Source organism: Lynx rufus, unplaced genomic scaffold (assembly GCF_022079265.1).
Source record: "Lynx rufus isolate CCGP_SWC_20201006 ecotype Redwood Valley unplaced genomic scaffold, mLynRuf1.p SCAF_15, whole genome shotgun sequence".
In the NCBI taxonomy this organism is placed as follows: domain Eukaryota; kingdom Metazoa; phylum Chordata; class Mammalia; order Carnivora; family Felidae; genus Lynx; species Lynx rufus.
Window position 1 is genome coordinate 3,612,059 of NW_025814829.1, and position 25,415 is coordinate 3,637,473.

Sequence of the window (25,415 nt, forward strand, 5' to 3'; positions counted from 1 at the left end):
CCCTGCTGGTGCGCTCTCTCTGTCTCAAAATAAATAAACCTTAAAAAAAAGAAATAGAGAAGTGTCAGTATTAACTTGTGAGCTATTTTATCTAAAATATTCCCTTGCTCTGTCCACTGAAAAGTCCACAATAAAAATGGTCAACTCAGTATTAGTGAACATTCCTAGTGCCAATATTGTGGTCCTGAAATATATTTACCACTAAAACAAACAAAAAAAAAAACATGGCTTCTGGAAAAAATGGCTGATTCCAGGTCTGAGGCAGGAAAGATAAAGATGAGTCTGGAACACCTCATAGAAAATGAGGAAGTTACAGGGTGCCTGGGGGGCTCAGTCGGTTGGGTGTCCAACTTCGGCTCTAGCCACCATCCCTCGGTTCCTGAGTTCAGGCCCCGCATCAGGCTCTGTGCTGATGGCTCAGAGCCTTGAGCCTGCTTTGGATTCTGGGTCTCTTTCTTTCTCTCTCTCAAAAATAAACATTTAAAAAGTTTAAAAAAGAAAAAAGAAAATGAGGAAGTTATAGGGGCACCTGGGTGGCTCAGTCTGTTGAGCATCCCACTTCCGCTCAGGTCAAAATGTCATGTTCATGGGTTTGAGCCCCGCATCAGGCTCTGTGCTGACAGCTCAGAACCTGGAGCCTGCTTCGGATTTTGTGTCTCCCTCTCTCTCTGCCCCTCCCCTGCTCGCGCTCTCTCTGTCTCTCCAAAAAATAAAAAACTTTTAAAAAGTTAAAAAAAGAAGAAAAGAAGGAAGCTATGAATGCCCATTAGAGTGGTATAAACAGGATTCAGGAGCCACTCATTGGTAAAGAAGGAATAATTGGTGCATCAAGAAAAAAATAATTGCAATCAACTGAAATGCATCAAATATGTTTAGATCCATGGGTTTAAATTACTTTTTAAAAAAACCCTATGTGATGGGGCGCCTGGGTGGCTCCATAGGTTAAGCATCTGACTCTTGATTTCAGCTCAGGTCATGATCTCACGGTTTGTGAGATCGAGCCCTGTGCCCGGCTCTGCGGTGACAGCACAGAGCCTGTTCAGGATTCTCTCTCTCTCCTCTCTCTCTACCCCTCCTCTGCTCACTCTCTCTCTCAAAATAAATGGATAAACTTTAAAAATAAATAAATAAAAATTCCCTTATTTGATCATCTTTGATGGATGATAAGGGAGCAACATATTATTGAGAAATGGTTAATAAAGGGAAAGAAACAGATGTTTGTTCTGCCTTTCCTGTGTGAACTGAATTATTAGGTAACCAAATAGTAGAAGGAAGTTCTTTTAATAGATGTATTTGTACTAATAAGTGAAGAAGTGATTAGATTAGAATAACCTTTTGTGACTCCTGACGTACACTGAGCATCGGTGGTAGTTAACCTCACACACACACACACACACACACACACACACCCCTACACACGTACACATGCACAGACCTACACATGTACACCCGTGCACACACATGCACGCACTTCACACATGCACACAAACAGTAAACATTTTATGTGCTGACTGATGGAAGAACAGTATAGCATCTACAAAGTGCTCTAACCAAAAAGATAATAATAATAAAACCTGAACCCGATCAAAACTCTGAATCTAACTACCAATTTACAGGAAAGACAGATGACAAGAGAGCATGCTAAAGTGTACCATGGGATGGAAGGAGCAAAATCTAGACTATAAGAATCTCTATCAGTCAAGCAATCCAATTTATTCAATAAATAAAATGCAAGGTGGGAGAAAAAGGTGGGGGAAAAGTTATAGATTAAAAGAGATTTAAAAGACATCATTTTTTTAAACTGAAACAACTAAACTCTGGTGTTCAGGGATGCACACATGGGTCATAAAACTTTTTCTAAAAAAGCAAAGTTGTAGTATCCATAAAACTCAGGATGAAACAAATTTTTATAAAGCACTGGAAGAGTCTGCATTTTTTGTAATATTTCTAAGACTGAGTCCCTTTATTTATTTTTTATTAAAAAAATTTTTTTAATGTTTATTTATTTTGGAGAGAGAGAGAGCGTGAGAAGAGGAGGGGCAGAGAGAGAGCGTGAGAAGAGGAGGGGCAGAGAGAGAGGGAGACACAGAATCCGAAGCAGGCTCCAGGCTCCAAGCTGTCAGCACAGAGCCTGACACGGGACTCGAACCCACAAACCATGAGATCATGACCTGAGCCAAAGTCAGATGCTCAACCTACTGAGCCACCCAGGTGCCCTAAGACTGAGTCCCTTGAATGCAAACAAACAAACAAACAAAATGGAAGAGATCTTGACAAGATCAAATTTAAATATTAGGGACATGACTTAGTGATGTGTTTTTCAAACTTTTATTGACAGTGACCTAACAGAAAATATATCTCTTATATCACGAATCAGTATACATGTACCTGTCCCAGCTCAGGATTTTCCAAACTTTTCGGAATGGACCATGAAGTCAGTTTAGGGGGCTGTGACCAGCTTTTAAAAATATCAAACAGGAGGGGCACCTGGGTGGCTCAGTTACTTGAGCATCTGACTCTTGATTTTGACTCAGTCATGATCCCAAGGTCATGGGATCGAGCTCTGTGTCAGTATCATGCTGAATGTAGAGCCTGCTTAAGATTCTCTCTCTCTACCTGCCCCTCTCTCCCACTCATGCTCTCTCTCTTTCTAAAATAAAAAAAGTAAAAAATAAATAAATAAATAAATAAATAAATAAATAAATAAATCAAATAGGAAAGAATAGAACAGAAAATTTAGTCCATCCGACATAATTAAATGAAGTATGATTTTATGAAAATTTATTTCATGTCTATCTGTGTATGAACATGTATATTGAGTTGCAATGTAAAATCTATTTCTTCTCATGAGAAAGTGGTCCAAAAAGATTGGATGTATAACCCCAGCTGTTTTCACAGATTGGGTTTCATTAGTCTCGATCAAGTATGCGATTGCTACGTTGAGATCAGCAGATACCCGAGCCCCGATGGCCTTCAGAGCGGTGTGGACCTGCCATGCTGCAGACCACATGTCTTGGGAAACAGCCAATCAGACCCTTCCCATCCTGTCTACATTGGTGTGGAAAATTTAGTATGACACCAACTTTAGGACTCGTCGCTGGGTGAGAAGAGCTTCCGGTTTTAAAGGCCAATCCCAGGGACTTGCCACATCTATGTGAAAACAGCACAAGTTTCTGCAATCTGGTTTGGTTTTCACCCCAGGACGTGCATGTGCCTGCAGGTACTGGTCTCCCTGATAATCTTGCAACGTGTCCAGACCCTGAATCAATTCACTCAGCTCCTCCTTTATGCAACCCTGCCTCCCCTTTTGAGGTCCCCTACCTGGCACTTTCAAAGGGGTTTTTGGTAATTTGTGGCTGTATTTTTAAGTAAATTTGCACTTATGGGTAAGCAATAGAAGCTTCCAGTTCAAAACCTTCACAGGTAGAAAGCCTCTCCTTGCACCCCTGCCTTCCAGCCACCAGGTCCTCCGGGAGGCAATAGATGTCACTAGTCTTTTCACCGCGCACCAACCACTCCCACATCTTGATGCTGGCCCAGAAAAGAGGTTCCTGAAAACTGGTTTTGCAACCCGTGGGCTTTCAACACCTGAGGGATGAGAAAGTGGGGAGAGAGAGCTGGCAGGGTGCCTTGAGTCCCATGCCTACACTCTCAAGGCATCGTTCCAGAACATTTACTACCTGTGTTGTCATTACCTATTTATGAGTCTCTCTTCCCTCCTGAACGGTAAGTCTCTCGGGGGACCGCATGGGCTCCCCTTGGCCCCGTGACAGCATCACCTTCTTCTGATCCGTCCATATCTCTGGGAGTGGCTCACCATGGCCTTCAGAGCCCGCATGCTGGCCCCTAGAAAGGAGGTGTGCCCTGGGCGCTCCCCTTGAAAACCCTGCCTGGTGCCCCTCCTACTTCTAACTTAGGACCCCGCACCACTAAGCTGCAGCTTAGTATAATCGGTCAATAATCCGCCCATCAGTCTGTTTTCTCACAGCGATCCACCTCCCTCCCTCTCACAGGTGTTCCCACAAGACTGATGGATGGTCCAGTGTCACCAGGGTCACCTGGGGTGCTGCTCCAGCAGCTCACACCTCACACACCTGGGCATGATGCTAAGTGAGCAGAGCAGACACCTCCTGGGATGAGATCACTTCCCAGGCTGTGGGCACTGGAAGGGTCTAGGCATGTTCAAAATGGATCTTATTAAGGCCAACCACAGAGCCTTGGGGACAAAGGTTAGGAGAATATCTCTGGCCCAGAGCCTGAGTAAGTGGCTGCTGTGAAAAGAGGGTCCCTGATGAAGTAAGCAATGAGGGAGAGAGAGAAGTCGGAGCAGGTCAGGCCCCAGCGCCGTGGAGCACTCAGCAGGGTAGGGGAGAGGCACCGAGGACTTGCAGATGGACCATGGCTGAACTTCCACGAATGTCCTAGGACCATCAAGGCTAAGCCCTGGGAAAGAATGTCATGGAAAGCCGGGATTCCGAAGAGGGGCATGTAACAAAGGGCACAAGGCATCCCAGCAAAGAGGGTTGGAGCACACAGCACACAGGCTTCTTCATGGAAGAAGGAGGAAGGTTATTTAACTGTACAGTGTGGGGAGGGCCTGGGTTCAGGGTGATGAAGGTCAACTGTCATACCATACAGTCAAGAAGCAATGTCCAGGGGCGCCTGGGTGGCTCAGTCGGTTAAGCATCTGACTCTTGATTTCAGCTCAGGTCATGACCTCACGGTTTGTGAGATCGAGCCCCCACACTGGCCTCAGCACTGAGCGTGGAGCCTGCTTAAGATTCTCTCGGGGCACCTGGGTGGCTCAGTCAGTTAAACCTTCAGCTCTTGATTTCAGCTCAGGTCATGGTCTCATGGTTCATGGGATAGAGCCCGCATTGGGGTTCCACTAGTGCATAGTCTGCTTGGGATTCTCTCTCTCCCTCTCTCTCTCCCTCTCCCCTGCTCACACTCTCTGTCTCTAAATAAATAAATAAACAAATATTGGAAGAAAAAAAAAGATTCTCTTCCTTGCCCTCTGCCCCTTTTGCTCTCTTAAAAAATATAAAAAATAATAATAATTAAAATTGATGTATCAAGGAGCAGCACACATATAATACACAGAGGTAAGGAGGCAACCATGAGAAAAATCAAATATAAAAAGAGTCCAAGAGTGGCTGCTCCAAGACAGGCCAGAAGGATCAGGTGGCCCCGGGACTGTGGCTTGCCTGTACTACCTCATTTATTTAACAACTGTGCCTGAACTACGGTCGTGAACATTTTACAAATAAGAGAAGGATGGCTGCCGTGCCTGTGAGAGAGCTAACCATCCAAAATAGTAAAATTAAAGCATATTGGGTTATTTAAAGGCCTTGTTCTTTCCAGAAAACAGAGCCACTTCTCCAAGGTGGAAGGCAGCCAGATTCACGACATCAGTTCCCATTTCTGTGAAGCAGGTCACTGCTCACCTCCTTCCCGCAGCCACGGGAAACCAGATGCCTGCAGCTTGGTTGCACTGTTAACCACTTAAATTAAGAATAATTAATCAGCGAGTCACTAGGTGCACGACTTCTTTCAAATGAAATCAGACTTTGCCCCAAGATACTGGGCCGATTATGTATTATTTGCCTAACGTGCAGTTTTATGTGTGCACAGAGCATTCCTTCCCAATCAAGAATCTACAAGAACATTACACCTTTGTACGCCTGGCACCTACAACCCACTACCCTTTGCCAGTGGCCACACATTCACCTTCCTTCCACACAGCCCTGCTCGGATGCACTCCACTGCCTGTATGCTTTGTGCCTGAGTTTAGCTTTGACTCTTTGGTTGAGGAAAAAGGATGCTTCTGCTTAGTAAAACCCAGGCAGTGAGCAAAATGTAAAACTGTTTTAATGCTGGGGGGAAAAAAAACAGACATCCGTGAAACAAAATAGAGAATCCAAAAATAGACCCAAATACATATGGCATTTTAGTTTCTGGTAAAGGTGACATTTTAAACAAGGAGGGGGAAAAACACGGATCCGCTGACAAATTGTTAGCAAGGAAAAGCTGGATTCCTGCCGCATCCTTCCCTTTCTGGCGCCTCAAAGATTTAAATCCAAATTATCAAAGATGTAGCATGTGTCAAGGAGCTGAACATAAAATAAACCACAAAACTTCAAAAAGAAAGCACGAGTGCACGTTCGGAAAGGTCTTCCTAAGAAGGATATAAAAACAGAGAGGCCATAAGGTAAACAATTGGTTAAATTTAAATACACAATGTTTTTTATGGACTAAAAGCAGCCCGAACAAAGTCCAAAGACCAGTGTTAAACGAGAAAAGGCAGCTACAACAATATCTGGCAGCAAAGGGCTTATGTCCTCAACTGATACAAAGTATGTATGAGCTGGTAAGACAAAAATGACAAAACAGTATGAAAATGGGCAAAAGATAAGAACCGGCAGTTTTTAAAGAAAAGGAGTTTCAGCCATGAAATCCAAATGAATAGATATTAAAACTTACTAATAACTAGACAGGTGCAAATCAACACAAAACGAAAGAGCTGTAAAATTGGCAGACACTTAATATTTAAGGACAGCCAATGTTGTTGAAGATGTGGGGGAACTAGGCTCTCGTGTCCTATTGTGGGAACATAAAGTGAGGGATATAAACATGGGGAGGAATATTTGACCATAGCTATCAATATTTACAGCACCTTGACTTAGCATTTCCACCAAGAAAGAGATATACTCTAGGCATATTTACAAAAGCTTGCCAGGAGAGTCTACGAGGCTGGGTTCCTTATACTGTTTGTAATAGCAAAAAAAAAAAAAAAAAAAAGGAGAAGGAGAGGAAGAGCAGGAGGAGGAGGAGGAAGAGGAGGAGGAGGAGGAGAAGAAGAAAAGAAAATTTTTAAAGGGGAGAAAAGGAGAGAGAGAGACTAGACTGTCCATCAGCAAGAAACTTGTAAGAATAATTAAATGTCTGACGATGCCAAATGTCGGCAAGGTTGTTGAGCAAATGCGAAGTGTCCTCTTCTTGGGGGTGTGGGGAGAATGGGTGCTAATGTTTAGAAACAGTCTGGTACTACCTAGTGAAGTTGATGCACCCCTGACCCAGAAATTCAAGTCCTAGAGATATATCTTTAAAAATTGCTACACATGAGCATCAAAATACTTCAATAAACATGTTCATAAAAGCATTTTCCACAATAGGCCCAAAAGCGGAAACAATCCAAATGTCCACCATCATTAGAATTGGTTTTTTTTTAAGTGGGATTAAGTTACACAATGGAATTCTACTATAGAATAATGAAAATGAATACATTCAGCTACCTGCCACAACATGCGTCAATCTCATAAATATAACATTGAGCAAAAGAAGCAAGAAACAACAAAACTCATGAAGTACGGTTCCATCCAACTAAAGCTCATAAACAGAAAAGTAAACCACCTTCTATGGAAATGCATCCGTAACGGTAAATTTTTTTTTAAATGCAAGAAAATTATTATCACAATAATCAAGATAGAGTGACTTCTACTAGGTAAGGATAAGGCTGTAATTGAGTAGAAGTCTACTGGGGGCGTTTGGGTGGTAGCAATGTTCTATTTTTTGACCTGAGCAGGATCTAAGTCGTGTGTGTGTGTGTACACCATATAGCACAATAAAATAAGGATAAAAGAAATTCTAAGTGTATTATTGGAACATCCTTATGATGAATACAATGGCATCATCAAAGAAGAGACGAAGATAGCTCTTGAAGTGCTCGCGCAGAAGATCTCTAAGATGCACTAAGTGAAAGAAGCAAGGCGCCAAAGCATGCATGGCAGAAAGAAAGTCCTGTAAATAAAACTGAAAGAATGGCACAGAGATAAGCAACAGATAACGGATATGCACATACATATATATATATATATATATATACACACACACACGTTTATGTATAAATAAACAGGTATGATATAGTGATATCATATATCACTATATATATCATATATCACTATCATATATCATATATAGTGATACAAAAATAGATAACAGATTGATAAATATATAGATAACTGGTTGATTCATAAAAGCACTGATATATGATAGACGCATAAATAGAAAGATAGATAGATACTTTGATACCCAGATACCTATATGGATACCTAGGGAGATAAATGCATAGAGAAAGACCCATGCATAGATAGATGATAGATAGACAGAAAGACGAGTACATCGATACAAGGATAACATAGAATGATAAAAACATAAAACATACAAAGGTAATAAATAACAGATATATTAACTCATAGATACGTAGATGCAGTGATAGATAAGTGGATAGACCCACAGATAACAGTTAGGATTCGTGTGTGCAGGTTTTGTTTGTTGGGACTGGGGAGGGAATTAGAAGACAATTAACAGGGGTCGCCATCATACAACATTGCAATATACATCCATAAAATATGACATTACTTGGGAGTATATGCCATTTTGATAAGTTGTTTAATATATCATTTAAAAATATATTTTCTTCTATATTCATAGGATAAAAAAGATGGCAATAGTGTACCACAAATGTTAAAATAATAATGCCTGCTAACAGAATTGGGGACAATCTTACTCCATTGTGCCCCTCGTTTAGGTTTCCCAAAACAGCAACAATATTTTTTATTTTAAAATATGCCTGTATCGAATTAAAATATAAACAAAACAGACATACTTGACTTAAAAAAAAAAATAAAAGGACACAGGTGGTCATTACTCCCTTTTTCATTCACAACTTTTCACTTGGGTCTTTAAACAGGGAGGGGTGACTACAGCTAGGGTCCTAACTAGCTTTTTATCTGAAAAGCTGCGTGAAGTGGGCAGCCTGGTCTTTCTATTCCCCTGCATGACTGTCTTTTACTCCAGGGCCAGGGAATTTGACAGCAGAGAACAAGTCAGAGAGGGGGCAGGCCCAGAGCCTGTCTTTGGGCAGGGCTGAGACTCCACTCACTCACAGATCAGAAGCCAAATCAAATAGCTCAGCAAACCACAACAGCATTGCTCAAATATTCATTCATTCACTTACTAGCTAAATATCTATTGGACACCTACCAAACGCTGAGATGGCCCTAGACCCTGGGAACATACAGATCAAGTGTCTTCCTGTTGGGCTATTACATCATAATGGAGAAGAGACACAGTAAGTGGATACGTTATCATAAAAGGTTAGGGATTAAGAATTAAGCAAACACAGGAGACATTAACCAGAGATTTGCCTGTTTCAGGTAGACTGTTCAAGAAAGGCCTCTCTGAGATGGGGACTTGTGCACAGAGACTCAAAGAGAGGAAACAATGATGCAAAAATGGGGGGGGGGATGCTAGGTGGTAAGGAAAGCAAGCCTAAAGGCCCTGCGGTCAGAGCAGGCCCAGTGCGTTTGAGGAAAGGCCTGAAGTCCACCATGGCTCAAAATAATAAGAGAAAATGAAATTAGGGAGGTCAGAGGCGCCAAATCAAATAGGGTCTTTCTTGTGAGCTCTGCATTTTATTTTCTGTGTGCCATCACAGTGACAGCCAAACTTTTACGTGACGCTTGCTGGGCTTTCCAGGGGGTTGAGCCAAATGCGTTCTCTCCTGAAGCACTTTGGGAGGGGTTTCAAAGACAACCACACACCACATCTCCCCTCTCCCCATCCCAACTGGATGGATCTCCCCCGTGGCTCCCTTGGCACAGGTTAGTACTGATGACGGCTTCCTCCCTCCATAGCCCCGGCTGAGCTCACTCTTCCCTCCACGTAGCAGTCCTGCTCTGCCATCACAGTCCTTATCTCGTTCCACAAGAAGCCCTGACGCTCCCTCTTATCAAACGTGCCGGGAGCACAGGCTGCCCTCTCCACTCAGCAGCCTCACTTCACCTCTGCACCAGAAACACAGCAAGGCAGCCTCAGCGCCCCCGCATGTGGGCCAAACAGTGGTTCCCTGTGTTCACCAACTGCAAGAGACATCTCCCCACTCCTCAAGTGGTCCCAAAGCAGCCCCTCTCCTTGGGCCAGTGTTCCTCAACCTCGACACCAGTGACATTTGAGGCTGTGTACTTGCAGACATGGCCATCGCCCCCTGTGTGTGGAAGCCACTCCCCTCCATTGAAGAACCACCTTCAGGGAAAAGCGTGCTTCCCTGTGGGAATAGGCATGACTCACCTCGGACTCAAAGTCCAAGGCAAAAGCTCTTAATCAATCTTGACTCCACCTTGACCTTTCCAGATTCTCTTACAGCCTAAACGGTGAAGGTTCCAAGTTTGCAAAACCAGTTTTCAGGACTCTTTTCCAAGGACTGCAAAGGCCCCCTGCCATCTTGCTGAGAAACAAGGAGTATTTAAAACCAGGGTCTTGGAGCCTCAATCAAAATGGAGACAGACAGAAATGGCCCCGTTCTCATACGCTGTTCTCGAACCATTTCATGAAAAATGAAGGCAGCATACCTACACATCACACTAACATTTATTAGTACAGTGTCTGTATAGAATATCTCTGGGAGGATTCACAGGGGGCTTGAAAGATAATTGGTTTTTTCCAAGGAAGGGATCGGACAAGGTGACTGGACAAACAAGGACAGAAGGCTTTTCACTTTCATAACTTGTGAATTCCAAACCATAATATTATCAATAACACTACTTTTCAAAGGGAAAAAGAGAGAAGGATTCAAAACAATGGCAACTTTAGAACCTTAAAAGGAGAGGCAGAAGTGCTTAGGACAAAGCTTGTGTGGAGAGCCTGAATTCTAGAAGGCAAGATGGCCCAGCTGTTCTGTGGTCCCAGCATGTCCTGGGGTAAAAAAAAAGGAAGTAAATGGAAGCGACTTGTGTTATTTTTATACAAATATTGCAAGTCCACAGAATTTTCCCTCTAAAGGACGGATTTCAAAGCTTGGCTTTTTCTACCAGAGGACTGCAAAATCAATGTATTCATTCATTCATTCTTTTTTTTTTTTCTCAATTTACTTATTTTGAGAGGGAGAGTACGTGAGTGGGGGGAGGGGCAGAGAGAGAGGGAGAATCCCACGCAGGGTCTGCAATGTGAGCCCAGACCCTGATGCAGGGCTCAATCTCACAATCTGTTGAGATCATGACCTGAGCTGAAATCAAGAGTCAGAGGCTTAACTGACTGAGTCACCCAGGCGCCCCCATTCTTTCTTTCTTTCAGGCGCTGTTCTAGGTGCAGGGGAAACAGCTTTGACCAAGACAAAACCCCGGGTCTCATCTATTCTAATCCAGGGAGAGGTCAGAAAAAATGCAAAAGAAGTGAGTAAACTATAGTGTGTTAGAGGGTAAGAAACACCCAAGAGGAAGAGGACATCATGGAGGGTATATAAGGAGTTTTAGGTGCAGAGGTAGGTACTAAGGTTTTAAACAGGGTGATCAGGGCGAGAGGCTTCAATAAGAAGATGAGTTTTGGGAGCATCTGGATGGCTCAGTCGGTCAAGCATCTGACTCTTGACTTCAACTCAGGTCATGATTTCACGGTGCATGGGATCAAACCCCACATCGGGCTTTGCGCTGACAGCGTGGAGCCTGCTTAGGATTCTCTCTCTCCCTCTCTCTCTGCCCCTCCCCTGCTCGGGCTTGCTCTCTCTCAAAATAAATAAATAAACATTAAAAAAAAATAGCTTAAAAAAAAAGATGATGATGATGATGATGATGGTTTTTGAACAAAGTCCTGAAGCTGTTGAAGGAGGGAAACTTCCAGACTCTGCCCAGAAGGGCCCTGTGCCTGGGCTTGGGCTCTGCTGTCACAGTCGTGAAAATCTTAATGAAGTTTGAATAAGAAGCCCCACGTTTGCATTTTGTACTGGGCACTGCAGTGTATGTAGCTAGGCCTGCTTCCAGATAATCTGGGGAGTACCTGTCCATGCAAAGAGAATGGCAAACACCATACCTGGAGTTTCAAGGAGTAAGGAGGCCAGGTGACTGGAGATGGGAGTCAGGACAGTGACAGGCTGATGCACCACATAACACGAGACCATCCTGAGTGCTGGGCTCGCCCTCTGGGTGAGACAGAGAGCAATCTGTGGGCTTTGGGCAGGGGGTGACACAACACGTGTTTTAAAAGGATTACTCTGGGGGTGCCCGGCTGGAGCCTGGTTGGAGCATGCGACTCTTGATCTCAGGGTTGTGAGTTCGAGCCCCAAGTGGGGTATAGAGATGACTTAAATAAATAAAACCTTTGGGGGCAGCTGGGTGGTTCAGTTGGTTAAGCATCCAACTTCAGCTCAGGTCATGATCTCACAGTTCAGGAGTTCAAGCCCTGCGCTGGGCTCTGTGCTGACAGCACAGAGCCTGGAGCCTGCTTCAGATTGTGTCTCCCTCTCTCTCTCTGCCCCTCCCCTGCTCATGCTCTGTCTCTGTCTCTCTCGCTCTCAAAAGTAAACATTAAAAAAATAATTAATAAATAAATAAAACTTTAGAAAATAAAACAATATAAAAAATAAAAATAAGAAAATGATTACTCTGGACTTTTACTGAGATTAGGTAAGACAGATGGGCAGGAGTGGGATTAAGGTGACCAGTTCAGAGGCTATTATTGCCCTAAATGACATTGGACATGGCTTGGACCAGAGTGCTCTTAGTGCAAAGGTAGTGAGAAGCAGTCAGATTCTGGGTGCATTTTGGAGCATTTGCTAGATTTTATACAGTGTGAGAGTTGAAAAGAAGAGTCAATGATGCTCTAAAGTTGGCCTGAACAACTGGAAGGATTTGGGAATGCGCAAGACCGTGAGAGAAGCAAATTTTCCAGGGAATGTGAGGAATCCACTTAGAGATTTTTTTTTTAAGTTTATTTATTTTTTGAGAGAGAGAGAGAGAGAGAGCGCGCGAGCATGAGGAGGGGAGGGGCAGGAAAAGAGGAAAAGAGAAGATCCCAAGCAGGCTCCCCACTGCCAGTGCAGAGCCCAATGCAGGACTCGAACTCACAGACCGTGAGATCATGACCCGAAATCAAGAGTCAGACACTTGATTCTGACTGAGCCACCCAGGCGCCCGTCACTTAGAGATGTTTTAACTTTAAGGTGACTATTCCATCTTTAAGAAGAGACGTCCAGTAGGTCATCTGTGTCAGGAGTTCAGGGGAGAACCCAACCGACGATGTATATTTAGGATTCATAGGCTCAAATGGACAAGATTTAAAGTCATGGGGGTAGATGAGACACCATACAAGCGTGCCGACAGAAAAGCAGTTCGAGGGGTGAATTCTGAGGTGCTCCTGTAGTGGAGGTATGAACGTGAGGGGGAACCAGCAAAGGGAGCCCCTAAAGCATGCTCCATACAGAAAAATTACCATCCTAATAGAGCCTGACAGAGAAGAATATCTTTCAATATGTTGAAAAATAAGTGGCATGCGGCCTTGCAGATGCTTCCGGTCTTGACATCAATCCAGGCTTCGGTAACAACTCCCAGTTCAGACAAGCCATTAGCAGAAGAGCCGTGAACCCCAGGCCATGGAAATGACTGATTACTAACATTGTTGTGGTGGTGGTGGTGGTTAATAATTTCAAAAGAAGAATGAGAAAGAGTGTCTGGACTTGTAGGATGTCCAATGATCCCAGGTGCCCTGAGCCCGAGGCGATCCCCAGGGCACAGGATTTTGAATGCTAACACTGGGAAGTCCCAGGCAAACAGGGATGAGTTGGTCAACCCAACCTGGTATCAGTCTGTCATTCAAATTCAGTCCTCCCAGCTACTTACCTCGTGTTTTCTCATCTGTAAAAATAGGAGTGATACAGGATTGTTATTAAGATAAAACAAGAATATTGCACATCAGAATGCCTGATAGTAGGTACTCAATAAATATTAGTTATTATTTATAGTGGAAGAAAGACATCACTAGATTATGGCAAGCAAAGTATTTGGGGTTCACAATTATTTTTTAATTTTTTTAATGTGTGTTCATTTTTGAGACAGAGATAGGGTGTGAGCAGGGGAGGGGCAGAGAGAGAGGGAGACACGGAATCCAAAGCAGGCTCCAAGCTCTGAGCTGTCAGCATAGAGCCCGACATGGGGTTCGAACTCGCAAACCGTGAGATCATGACCTGAGCCGAAGTCGGACACTCAGCCGACTGAGCCACCCAGGCACCCCTGGGTTCACAATTATGATGCTGACTTACGAAGGAACGCTAACACACGTTCATTATATTCCAGTTTAACACCATTATCGTTAAGAGGTAGAGAGGTCATGACGTGAAATAAAGAGAGGAAGCCCAACACAGTATTTGCTTCTGTCATAAACAGAATTTACACCATCATAATATAGACACCAGTTATTGACTTTCGACTTGTAGAACTGAAGAAAAGATAAATTATGGGAGGGGCGCCTGGGTGGCTCAGTCGGCTGAGCGTCCAACTTTGGCTCAGCTCATGATCTCGCGGTTTGTGAGTTCGAGCCCCGCATCAGGCTCTGTGCTGACAGCTCGGAGCCTGGAGCCTGTCTCAGATTCTGTGTCTCCCTCTCTCTGCCCCTTCCCTGTTCACGCTCTCTCAAAAATGAATAAACGTTAATAAAAATCTTTTAAGTTGTAAAAAAAAATTATGGGAAAACCAGAGTTTCAAAACAAATTATAAAGAAGCCCAACACAATATTTGCTTTTGTCATAAACAGGATTTACACCATCATAATTTTAACACCAGTTATTGACTTTCGACTTGTAGAACTGAACTATAGATAAATTATGGGAAAACCGTAGTTTCAAAACAAAGTAAAAATGTTATTAATCTGGATTTTGTCAAAGAAATCTATAGCTGTCAAAAGCGGGGGGATGAAAATGGGGTAAAGAGGGGCAGAAGGCATCAAGGTTCACAATGGGAAATTAAACACTGTCTCTTGTTTGTGCACCAAGAGGTTGAGATTTCAATGTTTCGCCTAAAGACGCCCGATTACAGTGGAGGAAATGAGATGGGAGTTCGAGCCATTTTGGAAGGTGGGTAAGTGGTGAACACATTTTAAAGGTGATGGAGGTGAACTAACTCCTCTCCTACTAGGATGGCAAGACGTAAAGTGGATACAGTTAAAAAATGGTGTAAGGTTCTTGTTGGGAAATATGGAGATACCACCACAGGGGAAAAAAATAGAAAGGTTTAAAGTTGTATCTGGGGACCAGACGAGTTGAGGCAGGAGACAACCTCATAGGTGAATCAGCACTTTCATGATAATCCTTTCTCCATCCCTCTCTCCCCCCCCCCATTTGACTTTAATAATGTGCATTGACTCTGTTTACGAAAGCTTAAAAGTAAAAAGAAAACAAAGACTGTAAAAATAACTGCCCATTCAAAATAATTTTTTTAAAGGATATTAAGTGCTTTTATGCATTCAGCTTTTCAGAAAACTGAGCTGTTTGGAGTGACTCATTCTTTGGATGTGTTAAAATTTTTTTTTTTCCCCTACTCCACCCAGTCCCTCCTTCCTTCTGAAGCCAGGCCGCTGTCTATACAGTCACTGAAAACTAGATTCTCACACTTTGATCGCACTTGAACTATTTAGAGAAGACTGACCAGTCAACCCGTCACTGGGTACACCACTGTATTAATCTCTCGAGCTGCCATAACAGAACATCACAGCCCGGTGGCTTAAACAACGGAAATTTCTTTTCCCATGAGGCTAAAGCAAGGTGTTGACCAGGATGCAGACCCATCTGGAGCTTGGGGTCCTCTTCCAAGTTCATCCAGGTTGGGGCAGAATTCAGCTCCTTTCCATTGCAGGACCAAGGTCCCTGTTTTCTTGCTGGCTGCCAGCTGGGCATCACTCGGGGCTCCTGCAGCCCACCCTCAGGGGTCAGCCAGGTGGGCCCTCCATAAGCCATCTACCACAGGCTCGGCTGGTGGCTTTGGTCCAGGCTAACAGGAAAGTGCCTCTAGAAAGAGAACTCGCCTGATTTGATCTAATCCACAGACCCCACTCAAATTTTGTCAATCATCCTAATAGTATCTACTATAGGTCTAGGATCTCATTCAAGATCACACCTAACACTTAGTTGTCATGTGTCTTTAGCCTCTAGTTCCTCAGTGTTTCCTTATCTTTTGTGGCCTTGACCATTTTTTTTTTTAATTTTTTTTCAACGTTTATTTATTTTTGGGACAGAGAGAGACAAAGCATGAACGGGCAAGGGGCAGAGAGAGAGGGAGACACAGAATCGGAAACAGGCTCCAGGCTCTGAGCCATCAGCCCAGAGCCTGCCGCAGGGCTCGAACTCCCGGACCGCGAGATCGTGACCTGGCTGAAGTCGGACGCTTAACCGACTGCGCCACCCAGGCGCCCCGGCCTTGACCATTTTTAATGAGAACAGGCCAGTTACTTTGTAGAAAATCCCTGTTAACAGATCGGATGTTTGTGTCCTCCCTAAATACGTATGTCGAAACCCTAACCCACATTGTGATGGTATTGGGAGATGGGGCTTTGGGGAGGTAATTAGGTTTAGATGAGGTCATGGGGGGGACCTCATTATGGGATTAGTACCTTTATAAGAAGAGGGGGAAATCCCTCTCTCCTCCTGCCTGTCTCTGTCTCGATCTCTTTCTCTCTGTCTCTATCTCTGTCTCTCTGTCACGTGAGGACAAAGTGACAAGATGGCCGTCTGCGAGTCAGGAAGTCTTCACTGTGATCTCGGCCTCCAGAACCGTGAAATAAGTGTCTGTTGCTTCAGCCACTCAGTCTCTGGTATTTTTTTATGGCAGCCTAGCTGAGTAAGATAGTCCCACAGTTTGGATTTATCTGATATTGCCTTCTAATTACATGCAAACTATATATTCTTGGTAGAAATACCCCAAAAGTGATGCTATGTTCTTCTACCGGCAGCCTATCAGCAAGTCCACACTGTCTATTTATCCCAATACTGGTGGTATTTTAACATTTATAAGATAGTGTCTGTCAGAATTCTCTATGGTAAAATTAACTGGGAAGTATTTGCCATTAATTAATAAACATTTAACGCGTCGTCTGTGTGGAGACAACTTTGAAATTAGGCAAATATTCGGTCCCTCGTCAAACATTCACCCACTGGATTTAGCATCCATTAATGAATCTGACCTGAATCAATTATTACTATAACGATTGCAAAATGCTTCTAGTTCTATCATTCCCTCAGCACTTATTAATTAGTATCATACTGTGCAGTTTTCCCTTCTTATTGATTGACTGATTCAGTATGGACTCATGGGTTTCTACTTTATTGAGCGGATTATATTTGTTACTATTACTATTTGTTTGTTGCTCGAATTTTCCCAGACTTAGCCAGTGGAAGCTCCCTTAAGCTGATTCTTACGTCCTTATGACATACCCCATATTACTCTTTGAACAATTTTTACTTTCTGGCACAAATATATCTTTGAGGCTCAAACTTTACTTGTTTTTTCCATATCTGGAATCAGCCATTTACCCAAAGATCCCTGGTTCCTTTTAGTGGAAAATGGTATTTAGAAACCAAGATCTGGGGGGCACCTGGGTGGCTCAGTCAGTTAAGTATCCCACTTTTGATTTCAGCTCAGGTCATGATCTCAAGGTTTGTGAGTTTGAGCCCCACCTTCAGTTCTGCACTGACAGTGTGGAGCCTGCTTGGGATTCTCTCTCTATCTGCCACTCCCCCACCCATAACCCCTCTCTCAAAATAAATAAATAAACATTAAAGAAAGTAGAAACCAAGATCTGGGCACTGGTTATGCTCATTGCTACTGGGATATTATTGCTTCTATACCCTCACAGGAGACAGAACTAAAAATACGTGAACGCACGTACACATTGCCTATAAATGTGTGTTTATGTCAGTCTATGTACACATACTGACAACCATGGGTTCACAAACATTTCCAACTCCAAACCATCACCACAGGGGTTTCTCCAGCCTCTGCTTTTCCATGTTTTGTAATTTCCTTCTCAGATCGTGAGAAACTGGATTCCACTGTTCTCAATCTTTACTTTTTTGGCCAATTCCCCAGTGGTAACCAATCTCTTGACCACTCGCACAGTCTCCTTTGGCCGTGGCCCTGGCAGCCCCAGCCACGTTGGCTGAGCCATTGGCCCTGGTCTCACCAAACACACCAACCACAAAGGTCAAATCCTCAACCCTAGCTGTCCTGACTGGCTAATTCTTTGGCATGGGCACCACCAGTCTTGCCAGCCGATTCCCCATCCCCAATTCTACAGACCTTGTTGAGGGCGCCAGAGATGACTTTTTTAAAAACCCAGAGAGTGCTGCCGTGATTAAAATTGTTTATTGCTGGTGGGGCACCTGGATGGCTCAGTCAGTTAAGCGTCCAACTCTTTTTTTTTTTTTTTTTTTTAAATTTTTTTTTTCAACGTTTATTTATTTTTGGGACAGAGAGAGACAGAGCATGAACGGGGGAGGGGCAGAGAGAGAGGGAGACACAGCATCGGAAACAGGCTCCAGGCTCTGAGCCATCAGCCCAGAGCCCGACGCGGGGCTCGAACTCACAGACCGCAAGATCGTGACCTGGCTGAAGTCGGACGCTTAACCGACTGCGCCACCCAGGCGCCCCAAGCGTCCAACTCTTGATTTCAGCTCAGGTCATGATCTCATGCTTTGTGGGTTCAAGCCCAGCAGAGGACTCTCTGCTCTCAGCCCAGAGGTCACTTCGGATCCTCTGTCTCCCTCTCTCTCTGTCCCTCCCCCTCCTCTCTCTCAAAAATAAACGTTTAAAAAATTGATTATTACTAGAGAAGGAAAAGACCTCGGTGGAACAGAATAAAGAATCCAGAAACAGACCTAAATATGCATGCATTTTAGTTCATACTAAAGGTGTCATTTCTGATTAGTGGATTTACAGGTAATCTAGTCAGTGGCATAAATAAAATAGTGTTGGGGAAATTGAAGAACTGTTAGAAAAAATACGAGGCTGGGCTTATAATTTATTGTTTATACCAACATTAATTACAGATGGATCAAAGATTTTGAATAAAATATATCCACATAATTTGTGAATAAAGCGTGAATAATTTATATATTCGATCTTGGAGTGGAAAAGGCTTTTCCCAGAAGGAAAGCAAAGCCAAGGGGCTGTAAGGCAGAAGTCTGATAAATGTAACCACACAAAATTATACATTTATGAAATTTCTCTTCAATCAATCAATACGGCCTAAAATTCACTGGGGCTGACAAAATAACAAGTGCAAAATAGAAGAATAAGCAAAAGATATGCCGGCAGCTTAAAGAAAATAAAAAGATGGGTAATCCTTCCCAGGCTTGCACCAAAGTAAGAAAAATGAGAACCAAGACAAAGCGATGCAGTGCTTCTCCCATGAGAACGGAAGGCAGGGCTGCTGATCGGAGCCACAGAGGCTGGGACACTCTCCACACCACTGCCCCACACCTCACCTGTCTGGTTGAGCATGCGCATTCTTGCCTGCCGTCGTGGACTCAAAGTGCAAATTCATGAATTCTTTCTGCAAGAAAATTTGGCAATTGATTTCGATATTTAAAATGTACCGACCTGGGGCGCCCGGGTGGCTCAGTCTGTTAAGTGTCTGACTCTGGATTTCAGCTCAGGTCCTGATCTCTCGGTTCGTGGGTTCGAGCCCCACATCACTCTGTGCTGTCAGCACAGAGCCTGCTTGGGATTCTCTCTCTCTCTCTCTCTCTCTCTCTCTGTCACTCTCTCTCTCTCTCTCTGCCCCTCCCCTGCTCACACTCTCTCTCTCACAAAATAAATATTTTAATTTTTTTAAAATAAATAAAATGTACAGACCTATTAACCCAACCATCCCAACACTAAGAATTTACCCTAAGAATATACTGGCAAAAGTCGCCAGGTGTCTCTTCAACTCTTCTAGGATGTTGACTGCAGCCTTTTTCATAATAATGAGAGAGAAAGAAAATGGAACCAACTACACGAGGAGCTGGCTAAACAAAGTATAGGTACATCCATCCTCTGAAGTAAAATGCCACCTTTAAAGAGAATGAGCTAGTGCTCTAAGTGCTGATATGAAAAGGTTTATGAAGACTTTATATTGTTTTTTTTAAAAGCTAACTACTGTGAGTATAGGAGAAACCCCTTTGTATTAACAAAATTTTATATAAAGAGATCAACACAGGGGCACCTGGGAGGCTCAGTCAGTTAAGTGTCTGACTTCGGCTCAGGTCATGATCTCACAGTTTGTGGGTTTGAGCCCCACGTCAGGCTCTGCACTGACAGTATGGAGCCTGCTTGGGATTCTCGCTCTCCCTTTCTCTCTGACTCTCCCTCCCTCCCTCCACTTCTCTCTCAAAATAAATTAATAAACTTAAAAAAGAGAGAGGGAAATACAGATTTGCAGCTACTCATAGACTTTTTTTTTTTTTTTCTAATTTATGGAGGCTACTTCAAGACCATCTGAAACAAACATAGGAGGAAGGCGATACCCGTATTCTGATCTTTCCCTCAGAGCTGGGTTCCTTCGGACTGAAAAGCTTTAATGTGGTGGCCTTTGAGGAAGGACAGTTTTGTCTCTTGCAGTTTGAGGTATAATCCAGAGATGCCTCCAATTCTGGACTTTTCCTACCCCATCTGGTCCTTTTCTGCTTGAAAATGAGTCAGCTCCTGCCTGGACACATCTCATAATTCAGGTCCACAGGGGAGCCTGGGTGGCTCAGTCGGTTAAGTATCTGACTTCGGCTCAGGCAATGATCTCACAGCTCGTGAGTTCAAGCCCCACATGGGGCTCTGTGCTGACAGCTCGGAGCCTGGAGCCTGCTTCAGGATCTGCCTCCGTCTTTCTCTGCTCCTCCCCTGCTCACACTCTGCCTCTCTCTCCCTCTCAAAAATAAACATTTAAAAAAAGAATTCAGATCTACAACCCCTTATCCACAAATGTGAAACCCAAAAAGCTCTGAAAAATAAGTTTTACTGTAGCTCATTCCTGTAACTCCACGGCGGTGAAACTCGACCTAAATTGGTGTGGGTTATTTTTAATCTCTATTTATCCTTGCTCGTGTGAATAATCATGCATCTCACTGCAGAAATAAGAATATGCTTGATCATGGGGTGCTATCCCAGACTCTGCTGGGGAGTTTTGTGCTACACTCTATAGTATCTGCCCTCTTAACTTCCTAAATTTAGAAAAATTTTGAATTCTCAACAGCATCTGGCTCCAAAGGGTTTGGACCTGTACCTTGCTAAAAGCAGCAATGCGCTGCTAACTCACCCTAAAATTCTGGTTCTTTCCAACTTCCATTCCCATTATTATAGGCTCAAGAGGAATCTGTATCTGCCTTCCTGGCTCTCTCGGGCAGTGTTTTACCAACTCTATTTCCCCAGCAAGACAAGGATCTGCCTCACTGGCTGGTGCCCAGATACCAAGTTGATGATACATTATTTTGGACCTTTATTATGGCAGCCCTCCACTCCTGGTTCTAATTTCTATGTATTTAGAATAGTCTAAACTGCTATCATCAATACGACACCAAATGAAACGGCTCAAGCAAAGTAAACCTTTACGTTCACGTGACGTTTGGGGGAAGCGATTCCCCGTCGGTGAGCTCTCTTCTGCGTGGTCATCCAGGGACCCAGGCGGACAGCTCTGGCCCCCCGAGGTTACTCTGGCCTCCACCTGCTCACCACCAGCTTGAGAGAACTCACCTGAAACATTCCTCGAGGGAGAACTGTCACCTAGAGATAGCCACACCTGACTACAAGAGAATTTAAGGAATGTAGGGTAGCCCGAGAATCCTTACCAGCTACCATTAATGAAGAGCCAAACATTCCTGAGCACGCTCATTCTAGCCACGAACAAGTCTGGCTAGACTGTTCTTTGGGAACAAGTCTGGCTAGATTGTTCTTTGGGATTTTTAGGGATATAAAATATGGCAGAAATGGAAGAGGGGGGACCAGTGATCATCTGTTAAGGGCAGGGCACGATTTTTGGGTAAATCTGGAGGACGGTGAAATGAGAGCCAGTGTGGTGCGTGAGGAATATGAACAGAAGAGGAAGCCATTAGATATATTACTTGTTGTTCCTCCTTTACCAACCTCTAAATGTTGAAAAACCCAATAGTAGGGACCTCTGATCTGTCCTGAACTTCATTCTATTCTCTCTACATGAGACTATAAAACCCATGCATAGATCTTTGATTTCCAAAAAATCAGACCTGACAGCTAAACTCTTCTAGCAACTCTTTATCTTCTGAATAAATATCTAATAAATAAATATCTGAATAAATATCTAAGAGGCATCTCAGGATAAAGTGCAGTTAGAGAGACTGGCTAATTGTTCCTAAATCCTCATCTTATGCACCCAACTAAGCATTTCCTGGCTTCCCATGATGCTAGATGAAGGCATAGAGCCTAGCAGATCACAAGATAGAAAGGGCTTAGATTCATGAATAAATGCATAAAACATTACTCTCTGAATACCCGCATTGAACTGCTTTGTGAACGAGAAAAGAAAAATCTATTGTGTTCAGCCATTCCTATTTTAAAGCTATTTGTCCAGCAGCCGTTAGCCTACCCAGGCTACAGACGTCCAAAACTGAACCTGACTCTCCTACCCAAATTCCTGCCCCCACCCATCTCCTCTACCTACTGTGGTAATTCCTTGGTAAGTGATGCCTTTCTCCATTCTATTGCTCAGAACAGAAGCCTTGACTTCTCTCCTTTCCTTACCCACACATTGAGTCCACAAGCAAGGGCTCTTGGTTCTCTCTGTATTATTTCAGTTGGACTACAATAGCAAACCCAAGCTCGCAGTGATTCACAATAAATATTTATGGCTCACACGCGTCTGTGACTGAGCTGGGCTTCGCTAACTTTGGTTGAGTTCAGCCCAGTTTGGCTCCAGACTGCAACGCAGGTTTGGGTCTGCAAGCCATGCTTCTCATTCTGAGACTCAGAGGGAAGAAACAAGGGATTCCTGGAACACGCTCTGTTTTCGTGGTGGGAGGGGCAGCAGCACAAAAGAGAGCAATTTCCCATGCCTCATTGAAATTGCAGTCACCATCTGTAATTATACTGGTTTTATTGAGTTTCCCCTATTAGGATGTAAGTTCTGTTAGTGCCTGGCCTCTACTAGGCACTTATAGGTTTGTTAAATTCATGTTAAATGAGAGCATTCTGGGAAAGTAGTTTGCGTCTAGGCTGTTAAGGATCTTGAAATGCCCTGTTTGAGAGTCTGCACTTTCATTCTACAGGCACTGGTCAGTCATCAAAGGTTACTGTAATTGTCCAGATCAGAGGATACTTAAGGCCCAAATTGAGGCAGAGGGACTAGTAAGAAGACGGTTTGGGGTGCCTGCATCAAGAATCAGTAGTAGTAACAACATTTATTAAGCACCTACAGTACTCCCAGACTCTGTGCTATCTTCCTACCAAGCCAAGCAAAATAGGTGTTACTATACCAGTTTTGTATCTATCTACAAGGGCAAAACGAATTTCGGAGAACTTGTATAATTTCCCCCAGAAACACAAAGCCATTAAATAAATGGCTATTCTGGGATTCTAGCCAATCCCCAAGTGCAAGAAATGAAGTCACGTTTCTAGTTAAGGTCATTATTTAGATGATGTCCTTTGCTGAAATGCATAAAGGTTTGACCGCAGCTTTGGAGACCCTGTGAGAAGCCCGTAGAGCAGTTAAGTGGTTCTTCATGAAAACAGAAACGGCCGATGGCTAACTTGCCGAATAGGATAGTTCTTAGAAGGCTGTGGGGGCTCACAGAGTCAGTGACGGCCTGCAGATACAGGCTTCATAAAAAGGTCAGGAACCCAGGGGACTTCCAGAGAGCTGGGCCACAGGAATGAGTCATTCATGCATTCTTCTGACACTCCTCTCCCCTCCCTTTTTGTTCTGTTTTGCTACAGTCCCCACTCCTGTTTGTAATCTTTGGTTCCACTGGTTTTCTGGTTTCGACAAAGTCTGGTTAAGCCAGCTCTACCTCCTCCCCCTACCAAAGCCTCACCTGTCATGAGATTTTTTTTTTAATATTTTAAAATGCTTATTTATTTTTTGAGAGAGAGAACAAGAGGAAGGGGGGAGAGGGAGGGAGGGAGAGAGAGAGAGATAGAGAGAGAGAGGGAGGGAGAGGGAGAGGGAGAGGGAGCGCAGAGGATCCAAAGCGGTCTCTGCACTGACAGCAGAAAGCCTGATGTGGGGCTTGAACCCATGAACCCTGAGATCAGGACCTGAGTTGGATGCTTAACCCACTGAGCCACCCAGGCACCCCTAGAATGAGATTTTTTAAAACAAGGTCCTCAGCAGTGAAGTACTTGTCTGTGGTCAGAGATAAGTGAGAAAGGAAGAGGCCAGAATGAATGCTTCTGGTTCTTCACTCCTTTTACCACCTCAGGCTGCCTCTGCTTATAGAACAATCAACAGTAACTTACTGAGTTTCAGCTGCTGTAACAAAAATACCATAGGCTGGATGGCTTACATAGAAAACTTATTTTTCTAAGTTCTCCAGGCGGAGAAGGTCAAGATTAAGGTGCCAACAGATTGAGTGTCTGATGAAAGCCTGCTTCCTGGTTCACAGACTTCACTCTCTCGTATGTGAGGACTGCTCTGTCCTCACATACGGCAGAAGGGCCAAGGGAGCTCTCTAGGGTCTTCTATGCAGGCACTAATCCCATTCACCAGGACCCCACCCTCATGGCCTAATCACCTCCCAAAGGTTCTATTTCCAAACACTCACTCTAGGGACTAGGTTTCAATACAGAAATTGGGAAAAACACAGTCTATACCAGCAAGGGGGTAAATTTTCTCTTACTAACCCACCACTGCTTTCCGACTTTCTTCTTTTCAAAGTTCAACCAAAACAAGCCCTTTACACCCAACATACCAGAAACTTTTAAAACATAAGGCTTTCTTGTACCTAAGACGTTGAAAGCATGAGAATGGAAATCGGTGAAACACCAATGAAGATTTTAGGAGCCCTCAGAAGACTTCGAGCTCTAAGGACATGACAACACAATAAAAAGGAAAAACAAAGAAAAAAAAAAAAAAAAAACCTAGATTCCAGCCTTTCCATACCTTGGCTTGGAATCCTTCGGCTCCCAAGCACACTCTCCTAAAGGGGAGACGCAGAGGTGGTGGCCATTGGTGATATGTGGGGCATCTGGAGGAAAGGAGAGAGGGACGCACTTAAAACACGCGAGAACTGGAGACCCTGGTGCCTCGTGGGGTTGGCTCTTCCGGCTGAGTTCACAGCACTCAGAAGCAAGTTCTACCCCCTAGGGCCGACCTCGCCTGCAGGCCTGTCGGGGTCTCACCGCCTCGAGCCCGCTCCAGGGCTGCGCACGAGAGCGTAACAGGGGCTCGTGCACACTCCCGAAGGGCTGTGGGTCCCCGAGGCGGTGCAATGTCGCTCCCAGAGGCGGACCTACGAGGCGGGCCCAGGCGAGCCGGCTGGCGGGAGCCGCGGGCGAGGGCGGATGCGGCCGCCACGCGGGCTGGGCTCCGTTCCGCCCTCCGCAAAGTTGACTACAGCAATACTTATTAGCGAAGGAAACGTACAGGCCCCGACA

At 44.1% G+C, this 25,415-nt stretch overlaps 1 long non-coding RNA gene across 2 annotated transcripts; it reads right to left on the minus strand.

Annotated features, from left to right (window-relative positions):
* Positions 1-25,119, minus strand: LOC124509922 (uncharacterized). Of its 2 annotated transcripts, XR_006961541.1 has the most exons (5): positions 24,922-25,119; positions 19,304-19,371; positions 13,671-13,685; positions 11,866-11,974; positions 10,409-10,755 (listed from the first exon to the last, which is right to left on the minus strand). It is a non-coding gene; the product is annotated as an uncharacterized LOC124509922 (long non-coding RNA). The 2 variants fall into 2 exon arrangements; XR_006961542.1 differs by lacking the exons at positions 10,409-10,755; positions 11,866-11,974; positions 13,671-13,685 and adding an exon at positions 1-39.
* Between the last annotated feature and the right edge of the window lie 296 nt (positions 25,120-25,415).